This window comes from Crocuta crocuta, unplaced genomic scaffold, assembly GCF_008692635.1.
Source record: "Crocuta crocuta isolate KB4526 unplaced genomic scaffold, BGI_CrCroc_1.0 scaffold145, whole genome shotgun sequence".
NCBI classification, from domain to species: Eukaryota; Metazoa; Chordata; class Mammalia; order Carnivora; family Hyaenidae; genus Crocuta; species Crocuta crocuta.
This window is the reverse complement of record NW_027530857.1, coordinates 4,173,490-4,184,815: the sequence shown is the minus strand read 5'-3', so window position 1 is coordinate 4,184,815 and position 11,326 is coordinate 4,173,490. Positions and strand designations below refer to the sequence as shown.

The following is an 11,326-nucleotide window of genomic DNA, read 5'->3' as shown; positions in this document are numbered from 1 at the left end:
TGCCACGTTGTCCCAGCATCCTGTGTTTTTCCATTCTTGACAAACGATCTGTCCGCTGTAACTGTACCTCCGCTGTGCTGATATCTGTTGAAATTAGACCCAGAATCTAAATATGGCTTCATGAAACGGTGGGTGGGACAGTTTTCTCTTGGAATTGTCTGTGGTCTTCTGGCCCCCAGACCATCCAACAGTGTGTACCTTCTCCACTGTGATGTTGGGGGAGAACGGGGTAACAGGTGTCTGAAAGTAATTAAGAATGAAAAGTTCTATATAAGGCGCAGCGTTGGCTGTTTTTGCATCGAGGATAAAGTAGAGAGATGTTCACTACCATCGCTACTTGCCCTTCCCAGGCCCTAGTGATCCAAGCTTCAGACAGATTGCATTTCTTACAGAAAAGGAATCTGGAACCTCCCTAGGTTTGCTCTACAGCTACTTCTTACCCTGCCGGGACTTTGTAACCCCAAAATTAAACGTTTCCTTTTGGCTTCATGGACCGAGTTCCCAAAACACTTTGCTCCTTTTTCTCTTGGAAGTTTCCAAACCATAATTTGGTCCAGAAACTACTGCAAAACAGGCAGGTAACACACGTGATTCCGTTTGTGCTGGAGGTGGGGGCCAGACTGCATGGTGAACACTTAACCTGGAATCTTCATAGCCTCCTTGTACTCAGACCTTCTGTGATTTTGTTCACTAAGCCACAGGCACCCAACACCGTGACCCCTAGGTCCTTGGGGGCCTCAGGGAGGCTTACGGCTCCAGGTGGCCACATATCTGCCACCGTGCATTTGGAGCAGCCCTGGAGGTGACGCAGAGCTTGTGCAAGGAGGGAATCCCAGAGCGCGAGTCACTTCCCTCCCACCACTTGCCACACCCCTCCCCTGCTAGACTTGATGTCTCTGACTTCTCCACTCTTCAAAGTCCTAAGGGTTAATTATGATGTTTACTCTTTGCATTGGCGTTCCTGATAGTGCTCTTTCAAAGTGAGTGGCACTGGTTCATTTTCAAGTATGAGTAGGTCTCGGACTCAGGGCGTGGTTCTCCTGGCCTTTGAGATGGGCCCCACGCTCCAATGCAGGGAACCTTGGGTGGATGTTACACTCGCCCAGAAATCGCTGGATATCACGGCTCACTGGTGCCCAGGACTTTGGTCCTTTCCCTCCCACAGCCCAGTAAGCTGCCTTCAAGTTCTTGCAACAGTTCTGAGAAATACTAAGAAATGTCATTTCCAGGTGAGGAAACACAATGAAGGTCAGAGGCATTTAGTGACTTTCTTTTTCCCTCCCAGCAGAGAGAGGTGGTGAAGCGGTTGGACTTTGGAGTGACTTAGGTTGAAGATCTCTTGACTTTGGGAGCTTGGGCAAGCTATTTCACTTCTCAGGACTTCTCAGTTCTCTCATCCCTACCATGGGACGATGAAGGACCTACTTCCCCGGGTTCAGACAGAGGGACTGAATGGGGACGCGTGTGTGGGTCACAGAAGGTGACAGAAGGGCCAGCTCTTATTCTGTATGGGGAGCAAGTTGGAGAAACAGGCTAAAGACAGGTCTCAGGTCTAGATGGTCTTCGTATTAGCACACGACTCTCCATGTATACAGAGGTGACAGACAGACCTATTTATTTTTAATTATACTCTACAAAAATTTAGGACCATTTTCATTTGTTGGGAGTGCTCTCTTTCTCTCTCTTTCTCTCTCTCTCTCTCTCTGTCTCATTATTCTAAGCTGCCGTGCAATGGTATTTTTAAAAATTGCCGGAACTCAGGACTGTACAGTTGCCAGGGAAAAGGAAAAGCCAAGATACTAAAGGTTCTCCTTGGCCAGTGAATCTCAACGGGGGACGATTCTGCTCCCATTTTTGGTTGTTATAACTGAAGAGAGGGAAGGGGAGAGGATGCTCCTGACATCTAGCCGGTAGAGGCTGCGGAATGCAGTTAGTTAAGCAAACAGGATAGCCTTCCCCCGCGCCCTCCCGCAAACCAAGAGTTAGAAGCCCCAAATATCCATCATGCTGAAGTTGAGAAACCATGCTCTCAGGTGGTCCTGTCCTCCTCTTATGGCCAATTCCTTAAAAAAAAAAAAAAAAAAAAAAAAAAATCCAGGACCATTTTCTCAAACTGTGAGGGGAGGAGGAAACTGGAGAGGAAATTCTTTAGTTCTTCCATAAGCCTTGAGGTATCGAAAGCTTTCCGATCCAGTCAGAAAACTTCTCAACGGCTTTTTGCTTGTGTGTCCCCCCCACCAACCCCTATCCCCAATGCCATCGATATTTTTAATTTTTGTGAGCACTAAGTAAACGGTGAGCTATCCAAATAAAAATATTCTTACATTTTTTAATTGCTCTTTTCCATACAGATACATGAGTTTTTGTTCTTACAACACTGATTTCTAGGGGGAACCTGAATCATTTGTTTTTAAACTTGTATTCCTTTGGTATTGAGCTACCCTAATTGTTAATGTGAGCTGTCACTTCTAAAATGAATCCTGTCTGTTAGAATAGCAGCTTGTTCTGACTAGTCATGCCTTGAATGGTCTGCTGTAGTTTATCAGAGTTAAAACAGGAAGTTCATATTTCAAATAGAAATTCTACTTTTAAATTCTAATCTCGCTAATTTTCCATTCTGGAATATTAAGAGAGGTAGGATTGCCATGTAAGACATAGGATGCCAAGTTCAATTTGAATTTCAGATAAACGGCAAATGCTTTTAGTAGAAGTATGTCCCATGCATCATTTGAGATATACTTATAATGAAAATTATTTGTTGTTTGTCTGAAACTGTAATTCAGCTGAGTGTTCTGCGTTTTTATTTGCTAAATCTGGCAACCCTAAAGATAGGGCTCAGAGGATTGGAAAATACCAGGAAATACCACTCATGTCTGGCATCTCCCTGCATAACTTTATCTTGGATGTAGGACTTTACAAAAGTGTTCAATCATAAATCTCAGGCGACTATTCGCCAAAAGGAAAGGAAGACGTTTCTGAGGGTAATTTAGAAACCTTGCCCTGCAGTCACATTCCTTGGTCTCTGACGGTGGCTCGAATACGAGTTAGAAATCTCTCACCTGGTGTACAGAACTGCCCTGTATTTGACCTAAAAACTCAATTCCAGAGGTGAAACGTGGATGGGGGAGAGAATCTCTCTTATGGTTTGGCTTCCAGGTACTACCTAAAATTTGAATGAGAGCATACAGTATTTAAACTCAATTGTGTTTGCATAATTCGTAGGTTTCATCTTAGAGCTCAAAGGCCAGTTGCAACAATGGGAAGAGGCTGATTGTAAAAGAATTAGGTTAGCTTTGGAAAATAGCAAAAAAAAAAAAAAAAAGCCCAACCCAAATTCTCATTAAAAGTACAGAATTTGGGGCATCTGGGTGGCTCACTCAGTTAAGCATCCAGTTCTTGGTATTGACTTGGGTCAGGATCTCGCGGTTTGTAGGATCGAGCCCCACGTCAGGCTCTGCACTGACATTATGCAGCCTCCTTGGGATTCTCTCTCTCCCTTTCTGTCTGCTTCTCCTCCTGCTCTCTCTCTCTCTCAAAATAAATAAACTTTTTAAAAAAATTTGCAAGAGTCTGCTGACAGTGAGCATGCCCAAGCGAGTGTCCCTCGATCCCCCCTCACCATTCTCTGATGACGTCCATGTTTGCCTTCTGGAAGGAAAGCAGGTGTCACGGACACCCGTCGGTACATCTCTGTGGCCTCAGAATGGGTCCAGCACAGACTCCTGCTGCCTCCAGACGTCTTATCTGTGTTCTTGCCTCTGGAGGAAGAACCAGCCGTGTCAGCTGTGGTGAAGCAGCTCTATGTTCCCTCTGGTCCCACATGACATCGCTGTGGCCTGCCTCTGTTCGCAGTCCCCTCTGATGGCTTCGGCCAGCATCAGATTCTCCTCGCCACTCATATCTTGCTTTAGGTGCATATCGTTTCACTTTCTGCTTTCTCCCAAGGAGCTTCTGTTGAGCCACGGGTGCACACATACTAACCTACAAGTCAAGGGAGTTACCATCCCTGTGCCCTTCAGGAATGGAAGGAAGCCAGTGGGCAGATGTCCCTGCCTTCTAGAACAGTTCCAGGGGGGTGTCCTGGAGGCCACAGCAGAATCAAGCCCCCATTATCCATAGCCATGACCTGGTTCACACACCCTTAAATAATACACCTGCCTCGTGCTCTCTGCTCGCTAACTCCTGCTTCCGGGGTCACTTCCAAATACACTACCTGCACCCATGTGCGTGTCTTGGTCTCTGCTTTTGGGAAGTATCTAAATTTAGACGCCTGTCATATTAGTTTGCTGGAGCAGCCATAACAGAATGCCACTGATGGGTGACTTAAACAGCGAATTTATTTTTCACAGTTAAGTCCAAGATCAAGGCTAGGTTTAACCAAGGCCAACAGGGTTGGTTTCTTCCAAGTCCGTTCTCCTTGGCTTGCAGATGGCCGCCTTCTTGCTGCCTCTTCACATGGTCCCTTGTGCATGTGTGTCCCTGGTGTCACCTGTGTGTCCAGATCTCTTCTTGCGAGGACACCAGCCTCTATGGATTAGAGGCCACACAAACAGCCTCATTTCAGCGCTGTCTCCAAAGAGCCTGTCTCTGAAGAGTCACATTGTGAAGCATTGGGCTTAAGGGCTTCAACACACGCATTTTGAGGCGGGAACAAATTCAACCCCTAACACCTGTGAAGAAGAAAAACTCAATCTAAAAAAAAATTTTTAATGTTTTATTTATTTCTGAGAGAGAGAGAGAGAGGCAGCGTGAGCAGGGGAGGGTCAGAGAGAGAGGGAGACAGAGAATCTGAAACAGGCTCCAGGCTCTGAGCTGGCTGTCAGCACAGAGCCCGACGCGGAGCTCGAACCCACGAACCGTGAGATCATGACCTGAGCCGAAGTCGGCGCTCAACTGACTGAGCCACCGAGAAAAACTCAATCTAGAATACAGTCTACTCTGTCATGAGTCTCAAGTTTGTAGCTGTTTTCACCAAACCTGTCTGTCTTGTCTCCTGGAGGGCTTTGGAGAGGTGGATCTGTGAACTTGGAGGGGGATAATGACATTAGTCGGCTGACTTTAAATTTATCTAGCAGCCTGTGTCTCCACTTCTGCTCCATACATTTCTGGAAGAGGTGGCAGGTGGCAGGCAAGGGTGTTGCTCGCCTAAAGGAATTTGCAGGCTGAATTAGAAGACAAGACCATTAGATATACATCAGCAGAGGACAAAAGTCTGTTTAAGACAAGCTGTATGATACAGACCATGAACTTAGAAGTTTGAGGGGATGGGGCGCCTGGGTGGCTCAGTCGGTGAAGCGTCTGACTTCGGCTCAGGTCACGATCTCACGGTTCATGGGTTCGAGCCCCACGTCAGGCTCTGTGCTGACAGCTCAGAGTCTGGAGCCTGTTTCAGATTCTGAGTCTCCCTCTCCCTCTGACCCTTCCCTGCTCATGCTCTGTCTGTCTGTCTGTCTGTCTCTCTCTCTCTCAGAAATAAATTAAAAAAAGCAAAAACAAAAACAAGAAAGAAGTTCGAGGGGAGTTTAATGTCCTGTCACTGGAGGAATGGTCGGATTAGTAGAGTTATGGTTGAATTCGGTGACTTATGGAACAGCTACCCTGAAACCCCCTGACGGAGAAAACACTGTGGCCTGGAGTGTGCAAAAATGCTAGGGAGGGAGGGAAGAAGGGAAGGGTCCAGGAGAAATGAGCACAGCCTCTTCCAGGGTCTTGAAAGAGGCCTGAGGGTTGGTGTTTGGGAGAGGGAGGGAGTAGTAAACAGGGTGTGATATGGTCAGGTGTGTTGAGGAATAGGGGGCTTTTTGTATGTTTGAGCAAGGGGCGCATAGCACAAAAGTGCTTAAGGAGGATGAACTGGACAACATTGTGCAGGAGGGGACCTGGGGACCCAGGAGGAGAGGAGCACTTCAGAGGAGAATAAGTCAAGATGTAGGAAAAGCCTGTGCCGAGAAGTTTCTTCCTGCCCCACAGCCTTTGCACTTGCTGTCGTTCCTCCTGGGATGGCCCCACATCTTCCCCTGCGACCCTGGCTCTTGTCATCAAAGACCCCACTGACACTTCTGAAGGGCCTTTGCCACCATCCAGTCCTTCTTCATCCTGTTTTCATGTTTTCTTTCCTAACACTTACCACCATCTGAAGTTAGCATCTTGTGTTGGCCCAGTGCCTAGAATGTTCTTGCCCGACACTCACTAGGTGCTCTGTGAATATTTGCTAAAGGAACGAAGAGGTTGAAGTAGGCTGGCAGTCGGTGGACTAGCTGAGATTTGGAGTTTGAAAGGTCACCCAGTAGATAAGTCCGACTTATCTGTTGAACCTGCTCAAACATTTACTGAGTACCTATTTTGTGCTCATGAGATTTCAGGGGTCATGGATGAGTAAGACCCTACAGGGATCTTTGTCTAGTGCATGGTTCTTTTCTTAATAAATTTGTTTTAGTGTTTGTTTATTTTTGAGAGAGAGAGATGGCACAAATGGGGGGAGGGTCAGACAGAGAGGGAGACACAGAGCCCGATGCAGGGCTCAAACTCACAAACCATGAGATCATGACCTGAGCTGAAGTCGGACACTCAACCGACTGAGCGCCCCCCAGGCGCCCTGTCCAGTGTGTGGTTCTTAACCTGGATCCTGATTGGATTCTAGATTATACTTCTTTATACTTACTACCCTCTAACTGAACTTTAGCATTTCCTTCCACTGTGAATGTGGTGGTGACAAACCACAGTAGAATTGGTGGCACCTGGGACTTCGTCACCCACAGAAATCGCAGATATTTTCATATCACATTTCAATATTGCTTGTTCGCAGATAATCTCCAAAGATTGTGTATATTCATCACCATTTCACAGTTATAGTAATTTGGGGGTGCCTGGCTGTGTCATTTGTTGTGGAGCATACAACTCTTAATCTCCATCCGGGTCATGAGTTCAAGCTTCATGTTAGGCATGGAGCTTACTTTTAAAAAAAATAAATAAAAACATTACAGGGGCACCTGGGTGGCTCAGTTGGTTGAGCTTCCAACTTTGGTTCAGGTCATGATCTCGCAGCTCATGAGTTCAAGGCTTGGTGCTGACAGCTCGGAGCCTGGAGCCTGCTTCAGATTCCCTGTCTCCCTCTCTCTCTGCCCCTCCCCCGCTTGTGCTCTGTGTTTCTCTCTCAAAATTAAATAAACACTTAAGAAAATATTTTTGTTTTTAATTACAGTCGTTTTTTGACCTGCTAGTAAATCTTTTTATTTAATGCATTAATAAAAAAGTACAAGAATAACTGTATCATAAATTTCTTTTTTAGTATTTTGAATAGCCATATTTCAACACAAAGTGTTTCCTTTGTGTTTTGTTTTAGGTGTATGAAAACATTAGTCTGAGAAGGTTATCTATCTGTAGTTTTACCAGAAGGCCTAAGAAGTCCGTGGCACAAAAGAAAGGTTAAGAGCCCTGGTGGAATTATGCAAAAATAGAGGTCCTATCTTGGCTTACATCATATTGGTGAAGATTCCAATCAACAGTGATCCCATCCCTGCTCTGGACCCACTGATTCCTTTTGAATCTCTTGCTCCTCCTTTTCTCCACCTGCTCCCTCTCCCGCAGTCTTTTGTAAATTTTGGGATGACTTTCTGTGAATGATTCTATTTGGTTGCAAGAGGCACTCACCTGGTCAGGACTGTTAAGAGGCTATTACAAGCCCTGATGACTGAACAGGAGATCCAGGGACAGCTGGTCAAACCAAGCCCGTCCTCCCTTGTGGGAGGGACAGAGCTTTCCCAGTGATCTTTTGGTTAGGATATTAATCAAAAACAGCCCAGATTCACTTGTGGCAAGAATTTATGAAAGGAAATATCCAGCAGCACGTCCCTGTTGTGGTAGAAAGAAAGGAGCGCTCTCGGGGGCGCTTGGGTGGCTCAGTCGGTTCAGCGTCTGAGTTTGGCCCAGGTCATGATCTCATGGTTTGTGGGTTCGAGCCCCCTGTTGGGCTCTGTGCTGACAACTCAGAACCAGGAGCTTCCGACTTCTGCTCAGGTCATATCTTGCAGCTCATGAGTTCAAGGCTCGGTGCTGATAGCTTCAGATTCTGTGTCTCCTTCTTTCTCTGCCCCTCCCCCACTTGTGCTCGCTCGCTCTCTCTGTCAAAAATAAACAAACATTTTTAAAAAATGAAAAGAACAGAAAGAAAGGAGTGTTCTCGTGGGAGGGGTGGGGGTCAGGAGGCTTGACTTCTGGTGAGCTCCCCACAAAGGAGCCAAGAAACCTCTGACTAGTTCCCTCCAATTGTGATCCATCTAATTAGGAGGTGGAATGGTCACTAGGATCTAAGAATCCCTGAACTTGAGGACACTATGATTTGTGACATAATTAGATACGGCTTATACTGTGACATCAAGGTGTTGGAAGAAAATTTACAAGTAATGCATCTGTTTCACTCCTCCCACTGCCACTTACATCGTTAACCCACAGAAAGCATCTAAATCCATCAGTGGATTCTTCAGCATCACCCAAAGCGTGTTGCTTGCTCTTCCTCTACAAAGTCTGTAGAGAAACGGGCTTCTTCCAGAATGTCTTTATTCAGTTTAGCTCTTGTACCTTGGAACTTCCCTTCTTTGTTTCATTTAAGACCAGAAGGCAGTCAGGGAGCTGAATATCCTCTTCCTGACCACAGGCCCCGTTCACTGCCACAAGCTCTATAATGCTTGCGCTCATCTTGGTGTGAGCACTGTTAATTACTCCACAGACAGCCCCGAGCAGTCAGTGGCTTCTGCCCTTCCAGGTCAGCAAAGGCACACGCATAGAATCAGAGCCTGGCTGATGAATGTAGACAGTGACCGGTTCCAACCACGAGCCACAGACGGGCGGGTACAAGAAAATGGTGCCCAAGAACATGGCGCCAGAGCCACAACACTTGGCCCTTGCCGTGGTTGCTCTGCACGGCACGGGTGTGCAGATGGGTGTGGCTTTGGGTGAGCAAGGTGGTGATGGGCCATTTCAAAGTATTTCATGGTCGTTTTTATTTGTTCTTCCCGCTTTGAAGTTGGTCAGTGGTGTATCCATTTTACAGAGGAAGAACTTGAGGCCTGAGTTAGTTATAACTTGTCGTGTATAAAATTAACAGTGAGCCCTAAGTGTGTGGTAACTTGAGTGTTGCTTGGCCTTTGATTTGATAGTGAGACCAGCCCACTGGAGCATAATAAAAGTAGAAGTTTACCAAGCCAGTTTCTTCACTTAAAAAAAGACAGGGAACAATGAAGTTTGCTAAGTTTCATTGAATTGCTGAAGACCATAACCGTGAAGGAATACAGGAAGTAAGAAAAATGGGTTCCTTTTGTTATTTTAGAGTAATAATAATAATAATAATAATGGCTGTTACTGTTAACAGTTCTTTCCTTAGTCACCTTTTCATCTGAGCCACCCCAATGACAACTTTGTCAAACTAAGATTGTACATCAAAGGATCATCTTCATAAAAAAGGAGGGTTTGGGTTTTTCCTATTATGCTAAAATGAATATTCTAGATCTTCCTCTTTCTCTGTACATTCGATGCTTTGGGGGTGGTAGCCCCTTTTCCCTTCTTCTCTTAAAGTACCAGAGGTAAGAAAGCATGAAAGTGAAGGAAACACGCAGCCCATAATTTAAGCCCTTTAATTCAAGTAAAGTTCAAACACAGATTTGTATGAAAGTGTGACCGTTAAGTTCATTTAGGGAGTGGGAAAGCCTCTCATACCTTTTAAAACATCAGAAGTCGGTATTGCCGCGTGGGGTGTACTACTGAGAAATAGAAGTCTCTTGGTTGGGCCTAGCTTCTATGGAAAGTAAAACATGTCATTGCCAATTACAGGTGATTGGTGATTTTGAATAGAATTTATCAGCATTTGAAATGGCATCCGTTTAAAAGGAGTAGTATTTGTCTCTGGGGAAGACCATTATTCCGGCTTCTGCTACCCTGAAGAGTCTAAAAATTGACTGATGCAAATCAAGTTTGGAAATGCAACTAGCATAGTAACGTGTGGGCAACATTAAATAATTCTAAAACTGTTTGTTCCGTAGTGTTTGTATATTGTTCACCTCTTAAATTGGGCCAAAGTTGGTAAAGTGCGTCTTAGAACCCTGTGTTCCTGTAGTTAGAGAGGGTGGAGAGACTTGGAAAAGCTTCAAATATCCAGAAGGAGGAAGAGTTAACACCAAACTCTGAGGAGGTGTGAACAGAAAAAACAAGGCACTCAGATTTCTCATGAGGGCGATGTTGAAGGGATTTAGGGGTTCTCTGCTCGGTGTTTACTGATTAGGAAACTGGGTCCAGAAGCAAGCCCTCGCCCAGGGTCAGATAGAGCTCATGGAAAGCAGCCTTCCTCACACTACCTTCCTGCACGATCCATATCCTCAAGCTGTGCCTGGTTTTAAGATTTATTTAATGGCGTGTGTTGACCCTAAGCCTCTCCGTGATGGTGAATACCAGATTTGACTGGGTAACCTGATCTTTTTTATTTGCGTTAAGTTAACTTGAGCCTTCAGCACAGCATGATGGAAAGGGCACTCAACTTGGACCCAGAAGACTTGGGTTCAAGTTTCAGTTTTGACATTAGCTCTGCTTCAGCAACTCCGAGGGCCCTGTTTTCTTAATCCGTACAATGGGAATAACACTATTCACCCGACGAACCTTACACGGTTGTGAGGATTAGTGGAGGCGTGCCTGGTGATACAGCACAGAGTGCTGCGTACCCGTGAGAGTGTTAGTCTCACACTTTGGTGATAAACTAAAAGGCACGCTTTCAAATTTTGGCTAACACGAATCTGCATAATCTTGCAGATTCTTTCCCTATTTTTACTCTGAGTATTTTTATTTTTCCTTTAGAATTTCTTCACACGAGGCGTAACAGCATGCCTCTTCCCTGCGAGCTTTGTCTCAAGGTGTATACGTTTAAGACGTGGCCCCCACTATCATTGGCTAGTTTGGGTCTATTGGACATTTTCGATACTTTACTCGGGATGTGATAACTGTGTCCCACAAGGCCATAGGACACTTCGGGATGTGTTCAGATTTAACGTTGTGAAAATACAAGCGTGCCCTTCACTGGGGGGATGTGGAGGACTGAGGACCAGTTCGTGATCCACATCACCTGGGCACAGCCCACCTGGGCACAGCCTCGGCAGCACAGATTGGAAGGAGATTTGGTAATTACGCTCGTTAGTTCTTCCGTGAATATAGCCAGTCTGGGCAATTTGGGCACCGGAGTGAATTTTTAGGCATGGATTATCTGGTTAAGTTAGCCAGATAATTGCCAGCTGTCTGCTCTGCTCTCTGCTCCGTAGACCCCGGCCTGAACAATTGTCTTCTACTT

At 45.6% G+C, this 11,326-nt stretch overlaps 1 protein-coding gene across 1 annotated transcript in view; it reads left to right on the top strand.

The window, feature by feature from the left end:
* E2F3 (E2F transcription factor 3) overlaps nt 1-11,326 on the top strand; it is a 67,085-nt gene that overhangs the window by 8,783 nt on the left and 46,976 nt on the right. The window lies entirely within an intron of this gene.